This window comes from Nicotiana tabacum, chromosome 21 (assembly GCF_000715075.1).
Source record: "Nicotiana tabacum cultivar K326 chromosome 21, ASM71507v2, whole genome shotgun sequence".
NCBI classification, from domain to species: Eukaryota; Viridiplantae; Streptophyta; class Magnoliopsida; order Solanales; family Solanaceae; genus Nicotiana; species Nicotiana tabacum.
This window is the reverse complement of record NC_134100.1, coordinates 28,997,837-29,016,143: the sequence shown is the minus strand read 5'-3', so window position 1 is coordinate 29,016,143 and position 18,307 is coordinate 28,997,837.

The following is an 18,307-nucleotide window of genomic DNA, read 5'->3' as shown; positions in this document are numbered from 1 at the left end:
TTACCTTCCAGCTCCACTATTCCTCACTCCAGATATTCCAACTTCCTGTTGGAAGTGACCGCCATTTCTTTCCATTCTTCGTTCAATCTCACATTCCTCTCATGTATTTCCCGGTGCTCATTCTCAGAGTCGAGGACCCTCTTGCGCAGCCTGATGTATTTAACTTGAGCTTCAGCTTCTTCGCCTATGATTCTATTTCCTCGACCGGCTCCTGGCATCACCATTCCTTTTATATTGTCCCCTAACCATGCTGGGTAGAGAGGTTCACACCCCGCATATTACCTATTTGGCTCAATGGTGTTCTTTTCCACAATGATTTTGTAGTGCCACATGTGCTGAGCTTGGCACTTGTAAGGGATGTCGTCATCCTGAAAGTCTGCTCTGAAATGACTCATCTTAGAAACCCTTGGTACAACCTGTTTCCTGCCTGCTTGCCTCATAACTCGGATAGGGACATAAGGGCATATCCCTCTCAACCCAATCAGCACTAGGTGTGGAGTGTCCCTGGATCTAATGATGAATTCGTTTGTTGGGAACCATTCAAACATCTGTTGCACCTGTTCCTTGGTTAGATTGTCGAAGAACTCTACCCATTCTTTGGCACTTTTCGGCTGAGCAAACATGTCTGGAATGTAAGTCATCCACTTGGGGTGATGGAATGCTATATGGTTATTCCAAGCCCTTCACGGAAATTCTTGGCGATAGTGACCTTTTTTAAGATGTTCTAATAACCACAACTGCAGCAACAAGTTACAACCCTCGAAATGCTTGCCCCCTCTTTGACAGCGCTCCAGAGTCTTGTAGAGGTCGGTTATGATCATGGGGACTATACTGTATGTCTGTCCATTGATACCTTCCATCAAAGTCTTAGCGACCATGGCCAACCTAGTGTGGATTCTTTCCCTTTTCATTGGGAATATTATCAGGCTTAAGAAGCATACAATGAACACGAACACTATGTGGTGGATGTGGCCTAGAGAAGTGAGAGATATCTCATCATGGTAGGTACGGTAGGACTTCTTATGGCCATACCTCTCATACAGATATTTGAAGGGTATGTAAGATTCCTTCAGGCATACTAGGTCAAAATTTTTCTTATGCCCCATCATCTTTAAAAACCCTTTATCGGTACGGCTCTCCGACACCAATAACTCGAGACTATCCCAAATCAATCCCGCAAGCCCTCCAATTTATTCTAGAAGTGGTATCATTTCTATGTCGCCGAAACGGAACACAGACCTTTCACTATCCCAGAACAAAGTGGTAGCCTCAATCAACTTGTTGTTTGGCTCAATGTCTAGCAGGGAAGGCAAGTTACCCAGGTACTTCCTTACATGTTTCTTGTCACTTGAGGAAAGGTCCTCCCACCAATCTAGCAACAATGGTGGAATGTTGCCAACCATACCGAATCTGGGGACCTCATGCCTCATTTTCTGCAAAACAAAAGAGTTAGGCCTTTCTCCCCTAGCAGACTCAACTATTTATACATTCATGATTAGTATATTGGCATTTAGTTCTCCACATTAATGCACAGAACGTGGTTGTGTCCGTTGAGATTATGGAAACCCCAATGGAGATTTGGATAAGGCTTGTCTTAAAGGATTATTATATGGGCAACATATTAATCCGACTAGGTTTGACAACGATGCATGCACAATTATAATCAGAGTAAGTATTACTATGGGGGGTCTAGACTGGTACTCTCAAGCGGACAACTTGAGGGGAAAGGCACGGAACCGTCGACTATACCGCTGATCGACTAGTTTTACTACAAATAAGCCTTTTTGAAATTAATGGTAATAAATAGGAAGAGCAAACCACTCATCAAACGTTGCTATAGGATTTAATACGCATGAGTGGAATATGATGTAGAGCATAATTTATGCAGCAATAAATAGCATATAGTCAAGTATTTGCACGTAAGAAAATAATAAATGCGGTATTTAAATAATTGAAAGACAGTTAGAAAAAGAAAACAAGGAGACAAGTCAGTTTCAGGAATTAAGAAATCATAAATGCTTGGAAATAGACAGTTAAATTCAAATAAGGGGAAATGGGCACGTAGGATGGAGCATGCTTGGACTAATTCACAAAAGATAAGTTCATTATGGTAAGAGCCTAAAGGTTCCCCAGCAGATTTGCCATGTTGTTGTGCCCCCTTTTTTCACTCTGCAGAGAGAGAAGTCCGGGTTCCGACATTCATGGGGGTAATAACTTGTTTCCATTTTAGGAATTAGGTATTGAAGAGTCGCCACCTAATAAATTATGGTGTGTTAGGGCACCTAGAGCGATTAACTCTCAGAGTAGTTTGCGTTACCAGAGGTTTAGGGTAAGGGCTCAAAATACCTTGAGAGGAAGGTGTTAGGCACCCCTCTTGGTCCACAACGATTTGTCCTGATCGAACTTATACTATGTGAATTAGTTATTTTAACAAATAAACAATTTTAACACGTTCTTGCAAGTAAAGGCATGTTTTGACATTCTAAGTACAAGTATGGTTCAAGTAATGAAATCCAAGGAAAAGGTTTGAACATATGTAAAGAGAAGTAAATTCATTTAAAACATATAGGAGTTGGGAAAAGAGGCGTCCTAGGTTGATTAGCCTATAGGATCACCCCACACAATTCCCGGTACACTCCTCAATGAGGGGCTACACGTGACATTAGCGCGGAGTCATCATATCCTTGCTACCCAATTACCTCCCATCGGTCGTAGCCTAAAGTGTTCTAGTAACCTTGAAAATGTCCTATGCGTGCACTACGCATCCCTTTCTTGTGGCCCTGGAGGTATTTAGGACCTCTAATTTAGGTGGTTCTATAACTTCCTAAGGTTTTAAAGGATAAAAGTCTAGGCGTCAATCAAAAACAATTAGGATTGAATTTAAAGAGAACAATTTACAAACTCACAGTCACCTCCACAGATATAACAAGTAAGTGCACGTCTTCAAACAACTGTCAAGTATTTAAGAAAATCCTAGAACATGATATCTAAGTGAGCAGAACGTATACAACATTAAATTAAGACTGAAGTGTCAAAGACCTACTGATTTTAAACATGTGAATGCGAACAGTTTTAAAGCGTAGTTTTATAGTTGCAGGACTTTAATCGCCCTATAGGCTTGCCTAAACACATAACAGTGGTGTCCTAAGAGCATGACATATATATATTGATTATGAATGCAGTAAAACGGCAAAAATGATTTTTTAAAAGACAACTTCAGATCCTATAGACATGCTTTCTAGCGGTATTAACTTAAGCAGTATTTGAAAACTTATTAAGAAACTGACAGATTAATTAATCAATTCAGAATGAACAAACATGAATTAAATTGATTTATTTAACTAAATTAGTTTTGAGTTCTATAGGCATGATTTCTATTAGAGCTGATTTTAATTCCTATAAGCATGGTATCTAATTATTAAAAGCTGACTCTTGAACTTATAGGCATGATTTCTAAGAAGTCGAATGTGAATACATGCTATAACGAAAACTAACCTTCAATTACTTTATAGGCATGATATCTAATTATAAAGCTGATTTTAACCCTATAGGCATGATATCTAATTATAAAGCCGATTTTAACCTTATAGGTATGATATCTAATTATAAAGCCGATTTTAACCATATAGGTATGATATCTAAATAAAGCTGATTTTAACCCTATAGGCATGATCTCTATTATTAAAGCCATTTAGATCTTATACGCATGGTTTCTAATATTGTGGAGGTAAAGCAATTATAGTAAACACACTTGAATTAACACAACCTTATAGGCATGATATCTACCCAAACTACCCAACATATATATGACTACCCACCCTTTTCTAATCACCCCAATGTTGTTTACAGTAATCATTACAGACCAATGAATGAAAATACATAAAGAAAACAGTAGTTAATCTATAGGGAACCTGCAGTAGGCCCAAATGACTTCCCAAGCCTCCAATAGCCTCAAATGCCAAAGTTCTATAGACAATTTCGTGTCTAGGTGTGTCAGAGTTCCCTATGGATCTCAAGGATCCTAGGCAGTGCTCACACCTAGACCTTTTCTCAAATAATAACTAACTTAGGTGCAGTGTGGAAAGGCCAACTCTGACATGCTAAAGTTCAGAGAGATCTCAAGGATCTCAAGGCAGTACACATGTTAGAGGGGCATAACCTAGTGTTCTAAGAGTAAAGGGAGAGTGCATAACAGTTGAAGGAGTTTAATAGAAAGGTATTAATACTGAAAAGAACTTTTTGAAAATTATTAGTACTGAAACAGTTTAAGGAGAGTACCAAATAAGCAGACAATCAATTGGTCATAAGAGAAATCCAGATTCAGAAAAGAACACTTAACAAACAGATTTCACATGGGGATAAAAGGATTGGGGGCACATAAGAGTCACATTGGGGTACATGGATAGGGTATAGAGGAAACATATAGTCAACAAACTACATACAACACTTAGGATCGTATAGACTCAGTAGTTAAGACATAGATAATAGTTGGTATATCTTGAACAGGATCGAACATACAATTTGGACATGCTAGGTGAAGAAGTAAGCAGAAAGAGTGCAGAATATAAAGCATGCATTGATCAAGACAGAATTTAGACATGCTGAGCAAAGAAGTAAACAGGAATACAAGTTGAATTCATAATTGATGAACTAGTGCAGGAATGAAACACATAGGGTTTGGATTTCAAAACTTAACTAGAGACATACCAGTTGAAGAAAAGGGTGCAGAATATAAAAGCAAATAAAGTTCCAATATCTAGCCTTGGCTTTCAGCCGGCTAGATCAGTGAGTATCACAAGTAGCAGAAGAGAAAGAGAACTTTAGAGTGTAAAGAGTAGTGTTTTTTTAACTATGTCGTTATTCAGAACATAAAATAAGAGGGGGTTTATATAGTAATCAAAACTTAACAAATAAGGTAAGAGATCAATTAAGTAGCAAATCAGGGAATTCACATGTGAATCAGCAAGCCCTTCCCTTAATCAAGGGACAATTAAATCAACGGTAAAACCAGGCCAAATATTTAAGGAAAAGAATCAAGTAAGGTTTGGGTACAGAGTAGGTAATTATGGGTAAATGAACAGAAGTTTAATTAAGTAAACAATCAGTAAGAATCAGTAAAATACAAACAAGGCTAGGGAAAATTAATTAAGGCAAGCAATTCAATCAAATCGAGTAGAGAGGTAAGAATCGAAAGTTTAAGGGAAAGTATTCAAATTAAACCAGGAAATAGGGGATTCAGAATAATCAAGGGTTCAATCAAAGAGAAAGTCATAAAAGAGTCAGCATGTTTAGCTTATAAAATAGGGTAAAACATGAATAGTCAGGACGAACACAAGTATATAGAATCAGTGAAAGGATTGAACTAAGAAATTAAGTAGAAGCATATTAGGATAAGAAAATCACGAGAAATCACAAAAACCCAAAGCAAGAACATAATCAGATGTACCAGTACTCAGAAACCAAATGAGGAATCCCAAAAAATTAGGGCTTTCAGTACAAACAAGTTAAGGTTGTAGAAGACTTACAAAATCAGTCAAAACATATGAGAAGCAGAAGATTAAACACAAAAAGTCATTAAACAATTTGTAAAAAGAAATTCCGGAAACCCTAGTTTACAAAAAGATGAAAATCACTTAAAAATCACACGATTCTTGTAAAGAATCTCAAGGCTGTTGTAAAACTCACATGAAACAACCCCAAATCATCATAGATCTGTACCGATCTAAGAGGTTTAGTGTCACGACCCCTGTTCGCCCTCAGTGAACCATCATGACGGCACCTAGTCTCTACGACTAGGTAAGCCAAACAATGTGGAAAATAAACCAAATTTGCGGAAGAAAATAATAAGAACGAAATAGTGAAATAAAACAGTGTTTAAAAGTGCTGCTCGGCATACATAATAACAACTCTCAAAATCTGAACACATTTTCCAAAACCCGGAATCTCATGATCATAAGCCTTTGAATGTTTACTAGTATCTAACTCCAAAATATCTAACAAAGGAAAGGAAAATAGAGAAGGGCAAATACTAAAAAGAGGGAGTAGAAAGGGACTCTTCGGTTTGTGGACGCGGTAGATATACCTCGGAGTCTTTACAAGTGCCTCGTCTCAAGCGTGATGAGTCTGAGTGGAGGTACTTGGATCTGCACATGAAAAACATGCACAGAAAAGGGTGTGAGTACATCACAACAGTACTCAGTAAGTGACAAGTCTAACCTCGGTCGGGTAGTGACGAGGAAGGTCATAGCCCTACTGAGATTAAATAAAATATAAGATGTGACAGTATAATATAAAGCAGTACAGTTGAAAGATAACCATAAGAATCAATACAAATAATAAGGATAACTACAACTGAAACAGAAATAGAAAATAATCCCCAGGAATACCCCTCTTCTCAAAGACAATAATCAGGGATCTCCCAGTATCCCGATGATCTCTTAGTACCCTCAATACATGCCAGGGATCTCTTGGTATCCTCAATATATGCTAGGGATCTCTTTTTATCCCGAGGATCTCTTGGTATCCTCAATATATGTGCTAGGGATCTCTCGGTATCCCACACCTCAACTCAAATCATCAATATGTATAGGGGATCTCCCGATATATCGTCTTGTAGTCCCGAAGTAAAACACGCAGCAACAACACAAGGAATACTCAATTAAGCTAAATTTTGTACCAAGTAAAACAGGTAATTCTAACCTAACATGTTTCACATAATATAATTATGGTAGTTTAAAAAATTAAGCAATTATGTAAATTAAACATGTTTTTCTAAGCTAACAACATATTTAAATTTCAAGTAGAGTAAGCAAGAAAGGAAAACACAATTTAAGCTACTTAAGTGAAAACAGGATTTTTCAACAATTAGCACAAGTACACACTCGTCACCTCACGTACAAGGCATTTCACTTACCAAAATACCAAATCCTAAGGGGAATGTTGATCGAGGCCAACCCTGTACTACTACAAACTAGCAAGAGTGGTCAAAGTAGCTTTTACCCGAGAACGTCGGGATCGATTTCCATAGGGAGCTAGAGATGGGAGTTGAGTTTCTATCTGAATTGGAGTTGCATAATTGTTCCTAATTGTACTTCTATTCATAATTGGTTTTGATATTACTTCTAAATTTATACTACTAAGATGCTAAATTAGGCTAAGTGAAGTTAAGAGTAAACTATTGAAGGTTGTCTAAATAGGTAAAAGATACTAGGGAAGTGACTTTCTCTTATGTGGCTAATTGACGGATTCTCGAGTCTAAGGCTAGATTGTCATATTTGGGGATTACAATATAACCATTGCACGATTCTACACACTCTATACCTCTCGGTAGTTCGAGTGATTTTGTCCTAATTGACTTTCTCAAGACCAATTGGGTATGATAATTTGTGCGAGCAATAGAGGTTCAAGTCGGGTATTACAATCTCTAGGTTTAACCCTTTAATTGGGGCTATCAATCTTTTGAATACGCCCCAAGTCCTTGTTGGACGAATTTCATAGACTTAGGCTCTCTTTCTCAAGAAGAGCCAAAGTCAACTAGGCATAAACTAGTATTTGCAACCACTAGTTCAACATTAAAACCCTAAATTAGTCCAAATATCAAAAATCCATAGACAATCAAGTCTTAAAACACAAGACCCATCAATTACCCACACTAGGGTTGAGCCACAACTCTAACTAATGGGTCTAGCTACTCATGATTGTAGAACAAAACAAAGAAATATATGAAGAAAAATCCATAATATTTAATTACTAGATAAAATTTGAAGATTCAATGTTGAAACTAAGCTAAAATTACTCAAAATAGGAAAGAAGTACTGTTCACGAGCGCATCTATTCATCAAAATACAACTGATGACCTAAAAATGGGAAAAGAAACTATTTATACTAGGCCAAATATTTTGGACAAAAATACCCCTGCGGGGCTAGTGCTGACCGCAAAAAATCGAGTGCGGACGCACTAAGGCTCTTGGCTGAAATAATATTCTCTCTGAAGTTGGCCACCGTGGGCTGCACAAAATAAACCGCGACCGCGGTGGTTTCTATTGCGGTCTGCAAAAAATGGACTGCGGACCACACTAGACATATTCCTCCAACTTGGCAACTCTCTGATATTGGGCTTTGCGGACCGCACAAATTCGAGTGCGGCCGCAATGAAGTCAATGCGGTCCGCACAAAATACTTTGTGGCCGCATTGCTTGGCTGCCTAAAATGCACTCTCTGAACCTCCTCTTTGCGGACCGCACAGAAAATGTGTGCGGCCGCACTAGTCCTGTTATATTGAGCTTGGCCTTGTTCTTGGTAATTGTGCATGTTTCACTCCTTTTTGAGCTGGTATAGATGAATTGTCACCTTGTTGACCAAACCCTGTAATCAAGTACAACATGTGAGCCTTTGGGACTATTTTGTACACATTTCTAATTAAAACTTAAGCAAGAAGGAGTGTAAAATGCATTATAATCCCTAGTTATCAACTCCCCCAAACTTAAGTTTTTGCTTGTCCTCAAGCAAACAAAATAAGACCCATCCCTTAAGAGTAAATCCAAGAAAATTCAACCGACCTAAAGTGACCTCTTCTAGCATCAATTGGGACTAAAAATTTCCCTCAATTCAAATGAATCATTAACAATATTCACTCTTTTAAACACCATGGATTTAGTGCGATACAAGAGCATCAAGAGTTGACTCAACGCATCAAAGAAACTCTTTCTATTACTTCGGTCATTGTGGAACCCAAACTCACACATCCTCGACTCTCCCTAAGCTAACCTCACCTTTAGGATAGTAGCACTCAGAACAAGGTTAATGGAAATACACTCATCTCTATCAAGGAAAAGTCACAAGTCCGACTCTAAGTACCATATGCTTGCCCCTTATGTGAGTCACCACTAATGTAAGCTTCATTCAACTCAAGATCATATAGGTCTTTTTTGGAGACATAGTGAAGGCTTTTGGTTCAGGGTAGGAAATATTTGGTCTAAGTAGGTTCCATCTTCCCTTTAGCACTTCTTTTGCTTCGTTTTGGCACGCATTCACTTGACTTTTTAAGTCATTTCACTTCTTTCTAAGGGGTTTGCGAGACACACTATCACTCTTTCTTGTTCATTTCAAATCTTTTCTCCTTTCTCAACTTTCCACACCTTTCATTATTTGCTTTTATTGAATCCCTTCATTCTTTTCTACATTGAAAATTATTTTTGTCTCTTTGCTTTTCTTTCTTTTTCATTGCCTTTCTTTTTCTTTATTTTGTACCTTTTTACCACTTTGTTGCAATCCTCATCTCACCCCCCCCCCCCAAACTTATACGTTTTCCATGTGCTAAGGAAAGATCGGGTGCCAAGAGAGGGTATCTTTAAAACGAGTAAAGGCTTGTATCATGGTTCTTGAAGGAAAAAGGTCTAAGGCTCAAAAGGGTTGACTAAGGATTTTATCATTGGTAGGCTATGGAAGTGTTCATGATATCATTTGGATCAAGGAGAGCCTATAATCATATCTCAAGTCAAATTACACTTAGGATTTCGCCTAAACAAATATTCAGGGCAAGTTCTAGACCAATGGCTCGGGACTTGAACTTGCAATTCAAACTCTCACCACACAAGCTATGGGATTGCTAAAGACACAGAGTCGAGGGCCCACAACAACCTTAGATAAGATTTGAGCACACAATGGTCCCGAAAAACCACTTGATGATTATCATCCAACACAAGAGTCTCAAGATCACAACTTTCACCATCCTAAACACAACGATTTATTTTTGACCATAGGAACAAAGGCAAATGTGTTAGGCCCAAATGAAGCTTTGTTTGAGGCACCCTTACAAACTAACTACTAAAAAGCAAAAAGAAAAACGGACTCAAACCCTTAAGAAGGTTTTCATGTCATCCATCATCGGGAAGAACCACCCGGTTCACACACATTCCACCTTTGGAAAGAACAGTGGCATTAAGAAACCAAAGGCTTATTGCAAAAACTCAAAGCAATAAGCTACGATCATAAAATAAGAAGCTAAGAAAGGAAAAATGCGGAAAGTAAAATGAATATGTACAAGAGGGGATTTAATCGAATATACAATAGGGGAAATTAATATTTACATAAGAATGTAACCTTTATATATAGACCCAAAGTCAAAAGTACGAAAAGTGCAATGAAATGCTAAAATTATATACATACCAAAGATAAAAAGGAAAGAAAGCATAAAATACTATCATATGTACAATCATCCAAATATCCAAATAGGGCTACCCCCTAAAATGAAAGTTGGCATTGTCGTCAATGTCAACTAACCAAAATAAGAACAAAAATAGAGGAGACAGGAAAAAGAAACTCCCTATGGGCCCTCCGTCTGCATGGGATCCCGAGTCTGGGTCCCTGGGTCCTCTGTCTACTCGGGAACCTGTGACTGGCTTCCTATGATCTGTGGCTCTGCTGGGACCCGGGCCTGGACCTAGACTGAGTCCTGGGCTGAATCCTGGGATTGGCCGGAGGAACCTCCCTATGGGTCCTCCAACTGTATAATTGTATCATCAGACCACGGAATCACCCTCTTCCTCTTGGATGGCCTCTCGGGCTCATGCTCTAGCTGGGGTGGGCTGCTAGTAGTGGGTCATGTAACAGCAAATCTAAAGGCAGGTGATCCGCCTTCCTCTCAACCTTGACCTGTAGCTCCTTCACCGACTTTTTTGAAGCCCGAGTCTTCCTTATTTTCTTCGCCTCCCTAGCAAGTTCCTTGAGTCCCTTTCTATGTGAATCAACAGCATCGGTAAGCAATTTTTGGTTCTCAAGTATCTTCTTCTGGTTGTCTAGAAGGTCCTTGAGAGTGTCCTCAATGGATTGTGGGACCCGTGGAAGAGGAGGTGTTGTCTGGGATGCCACAGTAGTAGGTAGTATAGACAGCTTCTGTATATAGTTGTTGATGCTGGTGAGGGCCTGGCTCAGACAGTGGCCAGTCAATGGGTATGCAGTAGTGGAAGGTATCTCTAGAGCTATAGAAGTGGATGGACCTGGGGCCATGTCTGCTGAGGTGGAAGGAGGCTGAGTAGGAGCCACTACCACTACTGGCTCTTCAGACTGGCCAGTCGAAGTAGTGGCTTTGCCCTTGAAGTGCTTGGCCTTAGGGATTTTATCACCCTATAGGATATACCATGAGAAAGGTGCCTCCGCCTTCATTTTCATATCGAACTTCCGCTTTTCCACATCTTGGTCCTCCAGGTACATGGTCAGGAAGTTGGGGAAGGGATAAGATCTGTCACCTTCTTTCACTACCCGTGTAATAACTCGGGATATCACATTCCTGACATTAATCGGGTACCCCGCCATGATAGATGCTACCAAAATCGCCCAGTGAATAGGGAGTGAGTTTTCGTAGGTAGTGGGGTCTAGCCTGGTGCACACAAATGTCTCCCACCCCTTAGCCTCAAAATTCAAATTTCTCCTCAAGATTTTCACTCCCGCAGTCAACCAAACGGGAGTGGTACCTGGGATTTCCAGGTACTCTACCAACAAAGGAAGAGCTTCCTCACCCAATGCCATCTTCTCCAAGTACAAGGACTCATCCTCCTCCATGAAGCCCAGGTAGTCATTTATGGTCTTGACATCAAATTTCACTTTCAAGTTCCGCAATTTGGTGACTGTGATACCGTTTTTGATGTGGGCCACATTTGTGTAGAACTCTTTCACTAAATGCTCATTGGCGTCCTCTACATGGCCTATGAAGTAGTCCCATCCAGCTCTCTCTCTCTCTGAACTGTCTCAACACATTAGGGTTGTGAGGCAAAAGGTCTCGGGTGATAAATTTACTCTCAGGTATCAATTTCCTCTCGGGCCACCACTCTCTGAACTTGTGGTAGGCAACCTCACTTACAAACTGGTCCTGCCATGCCTACGGATTTCTAGTCCTCTCTACTCCACCTACTTGGGGCTCACCCCCCTTCTACTTCTTCCCCATCTTCTGCTACTGGATCCTCTCCGGATAGTGAAGTTGTAGGAGAGGTGGACTATTCATTTCCACTACCGGCAGCTAAGCCCTCAGATGACTCAAAAGATATTTGCACTGATGCTTGGGCAGTGGGAGAGCCTGGAGGTGTATCCCTCAACCTGTTCCTCTCCGGCCATTCAGTAACATACTCTAGCACGAAGCCTGAAGATGCCTCCCGCGAAGGCTCAAACTCACTCCCTGACAGGTCAATGGCTATGCCATCAGCTCTTATCATCCTCTTTATGTTCTTTATGTTTTGTCGGACTTGTGGGGTCAATCTTAGCATTCCTTGTCCCCTATCCCGGGAGCACTCTCCTCTTCCTGATTGTTTACCACCTTTGCCTCGAGATTTCACCATTGTCTGCAAACAACATTCAGTTATGCTTTGTTAGTATTAGTAGAAATAATAAAATTCAAAGTTCCAGACAAATTTGTTGCAGACAGTTCAAATGTTGCAGAATGCAGTCCGTACAAAATGAGGTGCGGCTACAAAGAGGCTACCGCAGACCACACAAAATCTATTGTGATCCGTACAGAGGTGGGGTTCGGACTACCCACTCTTTGAATCTATGCACCGCGGACAGCACAAAAAGGCATTACGGTCTGCATTGAGGCACCACGGACCACACAAAATCCATTGGGGTCGCGGTCCTCAAATGTCAGCATTCAGAACTTTGTCCATTGCAGTCCGCACAAACTAGCATTGCGGACCGCACAAAGGCACCGCGGACCGCACAAATTCCACTGCGGTCTGCACTGAATGCCTAGCAGCAATACCCACTTAGGTTTCATGTTTTGTTCATTTTTAGTCCAATTATTCACCTATTAATGATTCCTTAAGAGTTGCCTCAGTGTTTTAACTACCTCGTCCTAATTAAAATAGTATTTAACTAACCTAAGCTACAAGATTGAAAGAAAAATGGGAAGGGAAGGAAGAAGAACTAAGAAAAACAAAACTTCAAAGAAAATAATAAGATTAAACAATTAGGAAGGAGTTAAAGTTACTAGAAATGAGATTTACTAAAGATTGAAGAGTCTTAGCAGTTAATTTCATGCAATGAGAGTGATGAACAGTGATTTTTATGCTTCTGAGATGAAAAGTATCGAAAAGTTTAAATGTAGGGCCTCAGGTCCTATTTATAGAAAAAGGTCCTGGGCCCCAGCTCACCTACCCACCGCGGACCGCACAAAATGGCACCACGGTCCGCGGTGCTCAAAACCATGGAGCACTGACAAGTTGACCACTGCAGACCACATAAAATGCAATGCGGCTGCAGTGGAAAACTTCAGAGACTCCCTACTTTTGTCAAATCACTTTTGTGGTCCGCATTGATTTCTTGCCCCCGCAAAAAAGCCTTTGTGGCCACACAAAATGAGTGCGATTCGCATTACCAACATCAGAGATTGAGCATTTTCCAACTTGTTCGTGCACTGCACCAACACAATCCTACAGCATATCACACCCAGTCAGTCCAAAAATAAATCCTACACTACACTGAAAATCAAAGAAAAACAAGAAGAAAGACACATGAGTTGCCTCCTAAGAAGCGCCTGATTTAACGTCGCAGCACGACGCAGGTTACCATCAGATCACTTGAGATGAAGAAGTGTCACAACGTAGGTGTCATCAATCTTGTCCAGGTAGTGTTTGACCCTGTGCCCATTCACTATGAAAACTTCCCCATTTTTGTTCTTCAAGTCAAGTGCACCAAACGGAGTCACAAACACCACTTCAAAAGGTCTACTCCATTTTGACCTAAGCTTACCCGGAAACATACGTAACCGAGAGTTAAACAAGAGAACCAAATCACCCACTTTGAACTCCTTACCACGAGCATATTTATCATGAAGGTATTTCATCTTATCCTTGTACAAGGATGAACTGGAGTAGGCATGGAATCATAATTCATCAAGTTCATTAAGCTGCTCCACACGAAGATTTGCGGCCACATCCCATTCAAGATTCAACTTCCTCAAAGTCCACATGGCCTTGTGCTCTAACTCAATCAGTAGATGGCAAGCTTTCCCAAACACCAACCGATATGGAGACATACCAATCGGAGTCTTGTAAGCAGTCATATAAGCCCATAGAGCATCATCCAACTTCTTTGACCAATTGGTCCTATTTGCATTGACAATTTATGACAATATGCTCTTGATTTTCCTGTTTGAGACTTCAACTTGGCCACTCACTTGAGGATGATAAAGAATAGAAATTTTGTGGTTGACACCATACTTTGCAAGCAAAGTGTCAAAAGCTCTATTACAAAAATGAGACCCCCACATCACTTATGATTGCACGAGGAGTGCCAAACCTTGTAAAAATGCTCTTCTTGAGAAACGCAACAACACTTCGGGCCTCATTGTTGGGTAAAGCCATGGCTTCAACCAATTTTGAAACATAGTCAACCGCAATAGGAATGTATGTGTTCCCACACGAGCTAACAAATGGGCCCATAAAATCAATGCCCCACACATCAAAAATATCAACTTCAAGGATAGTATTGAGAGGCATCTCATCTTTCTTCGAAATTCCACCCTCTTCATAAGTTCACTTTCATATTTATAAAAGGTTGGCCAATAAAACCCACAACTAAGAACTTTGGAAGTCGTCCTCACCCCGACATGATGGCCACCATAAGGAGAGGAATGACAAGCTCCCAAGATACTCAATTGCTCTTCCTCCGGGACACACCTTCGATCATGGGATTATACCAATCACAGGGAAATTAGCAACGTCCGCAAACCATGGCATACCATTCACCTACACTGAAAGGATTTGTTCGTCGGGAAATGAATCATTGATCTCTAGGCCATCACGAGGCCTCCCCTCCTCCTCCAAGCGGGACAAGTGGTCTGCCACTTGGTTTTCACTACCCTTCCGATCCACAATCTCCAAATCAAACTCTTGAAATAACAAGACCCATCACATCAGTCTAGCTTTGGAATCCTTCTTCGTCATCAAATACCGGAGTGCAGCAAGATCGGTATGGACTATGACCTTGGCACCTATAAGATACGGCCGAAATTTCTCCATGGAAAACACAATAGCCAAAAGTTCTTTCTCGGTCACCGTGTATTTCACTTGAGCATCATTCATTGTCTTGCTCGCATAGTACACCGGATGAAACATTTTATTCACTCTTTGACCCAAAACCGCCCCAACCGCAACATCGCTTGCATCACACATGAGCTCAAAGGGTAAGCTCCAATTAGGTGCGGTAATGATAGGAGTGGTGGTCAACTTGTGCTTGGGAAGTTCAAAGGCTTGAATACATCTCTCATCGAACACAACCTTGGCATCTTTTTCCAATAGCTTGCATAAGGGGTTCACTACCTTCGAAAAGTCTTTGATAAATCTCTGGTAGAACCCCGCATGTCCAAGAAAACTTCTAACTCCCTTGACAGAGGTAGGGGGAGGGAGTCTTGAAATCACATCAATTTTTTCTTTATCCACCTCGATACCATGCTTTGAAATTTTATGCCCAAGAACTATGCCCTCTTCCACCATGAAGTGGAATTTCTCCCAATTAAGAACAAGATTGGTTTCTTCGCAATGAGTCAACACTCTATCAAGATTTTTCAAACACTCTTCAAATGAATCACCCACAACAATAAAGTCGTCCATGAACACCTCCAAAATATCTTCCACTATATCGGTGAAAATGGCCATCATACACCACTGAAATGTAGTCGATGCATTACACAACCCAAAAGGCATCCGAGAAAAGGTAAAGGTGCCATATGGACAAGTGAATGTGGTCTTATCCTGATCTTCTGGAGCAATCAAGATTTGGTTGTACCCAGAATACCCATCTAAGAAACAGTAGAAGACATGCTCAGCAAGTCGATCTAACATCTGATCAAGAAAATGCAATGGAAAGTGATCATTGCAGGTCACTTTATTCAATTTGCGATAGTCCAGGCATACCTTCCAACCTGTGATAGATCTAGTAGGAATTAACTCATTTTGTAAATTTGCAACCACAGTCATGCCACCCTTCTTCGGTACACATTGCATCGGTGAAGTCCAAGAGCTATTAGAGATCGGGTACACAACCCCGACATCTAACCACTTGATCACCTCCTTTTTCATAACTTCCTACATTGCCTCGTTCAACCTCCTTTAATGTTCCAAGGAGGGTTTTGCATCATCTTCCAGAATAATCTTGTGCATACGGGATGCGGGGATTATCCCCCAAATATCAGCCAAAGTCCATCCAATTGCCTTTTTCCGCTTTTGACGCACCACCAATGTGGCATCAACGTAAGACAAGAGGAAAGAATAACTAACAAAGTAGAACTAGAGCCTAAGAACTCATACCTGAGGTGTGAAGGTAACGGCTTCAACTGCAACACCGGAGGTTCCTCGATCGAAGGTTTTGTTGGTGGAGTCTTCTTATTCTCAAGGTCCAAAGATAGTTTCCTAGGCTCATAATAGTAAGATCTCATACCATGTAAAGCATTCACACACTCCACTCAGCCTTCATCATCATTGACATCAAGATTCAATAATACGCCCTCTAGAGGGTCTTCCACATTGATCATTACAAGTGTATCATCAACTATCACTGCCGTCACAAGGTCCATAAAAGAGCACAACTCGGAACTGTTGGGTTGCTTCATTGACTTGTGCACATGAAAGACCACTACAAAGTAGCAAGAGTGGTCGAAGTTGTTTTTACCCGAGAAGGTCGGGATCGATTTCCACAAGGAGCTAGAGATTGGAGTTGAGTTTCTATCTAAATTGGAGTTGCGTAATTGTTCCTAATTGCACTTCTATTCATAATTAGTTTTGATAGTACTTCTAAATTTATACTACTAAGATACTAAATTAGGCTAAGTGAAGCTAAGAGTAAACTATTGAAGGTTGTCTAAAAAGGTAAAAGGCACTAGGAAAGTGACTTTCTCCTAGGTGACTAATTGACATATTCTCGAGTCTAAGGCCAGATAGTCGTATTTGGAGATTACAATATAACCATTGTACGATTCTACTCACTCTGTACCTCTCGGTAGTTCGAGTGATTTTTCCCTAATTGACTTTCTCAAGACCAATTGGGTCTGATAATTTGTGCAAGCAATTGAGGTTCAAGTCGGGTATTATTATCTCTAGGTTTAACCCTTTAATTGGGTTTATCAATCTCTTGAATACGCCCTAATTCCTTGTAGGACCAATTTCATAGACTTAGGCTCTCTGTCACGACCCGGATTTTTCACCCTCGGGAGTCGTGATGGCGCCTACTAATGTGAGCTAGGCAAGCTAATCCTTAACGGCTAACTTCATTAACAATTACTTCTTTTAACAATTATCAGTGATAACATGAAAGCAACGGAATTAAATAATTATGCGGAAGACTTAAATTAAAGAAGACGAAACAATAATGCAAGAATCAACATATGCCTCTACCCAAGAACTGGTGTCACATTACTCACGAACTTCTAAGAGTACTAAATACAACCGTTTGAAAGAAAATATAAACTATTTGTCTCGAATACAGGAGATAACAGATTGAAATAAAAGATAGATGAGACGCCGGGCCTGCGGACGCCTGCAAGGCTACCTCGGTGTCTCACTAGACTGAAGGCTGGCTCCCGCGCTACTGCTGCTGTCCAAGACCAGGATCTGTGCAAAAGAGCACAGAGTGTAGTATCAGCACAACCGACCCCATGTGCTGGTAAGTGTCTAGCCTAACCCCGGCGAGGTAGTGACGAGGTTAGGACTAGACTCCAGATAAACTTGTGCAGTTATACAATATATGGCGGAAAAGTAAACAAGTAATAAGCAGTTAAGCTGGGGAAGGGAAACATACTTCGGGGATAGCAGTTAAAAGAAAATAACATGGAATAATAAGGAAACTAGCAATATAACTTCTATCACAAATGAAGAAAATAAAGGCAACTTTCATTTTCAGTTTAATCTTGTTGCAGGCGTGCAACCCGATCCCATTTCTCATATCTCGTGGTAGGCGTACCACCCGCTCTCATTTCATTATATCTCGTGGTAGGCATACCACCCGCTCCCATTTCATTATATCTTGTGGTAGGCGTACCACCCGCTCCCATTTCATAATATCTTGTGGTAGGCGTACCACCCGCTCACATTTCATAATATCTTGTGGTAGGCGTACCAACCGCTCCCATTTCATAATATCTTGTGGTAGGCGTACCATCCGCTCCCATTTCATAATATCTTGTGGTAGGCATACCACCCGCTCCCATTTCATCACACAATTACAAGAAATCCTGGCAAGGGAACATAAGCGATATAATAACCTCCTGGCGAGGGAATTAAAGCAATATAATAGTTTCTCGGCAAGGGAACAAAGATATCGAAAC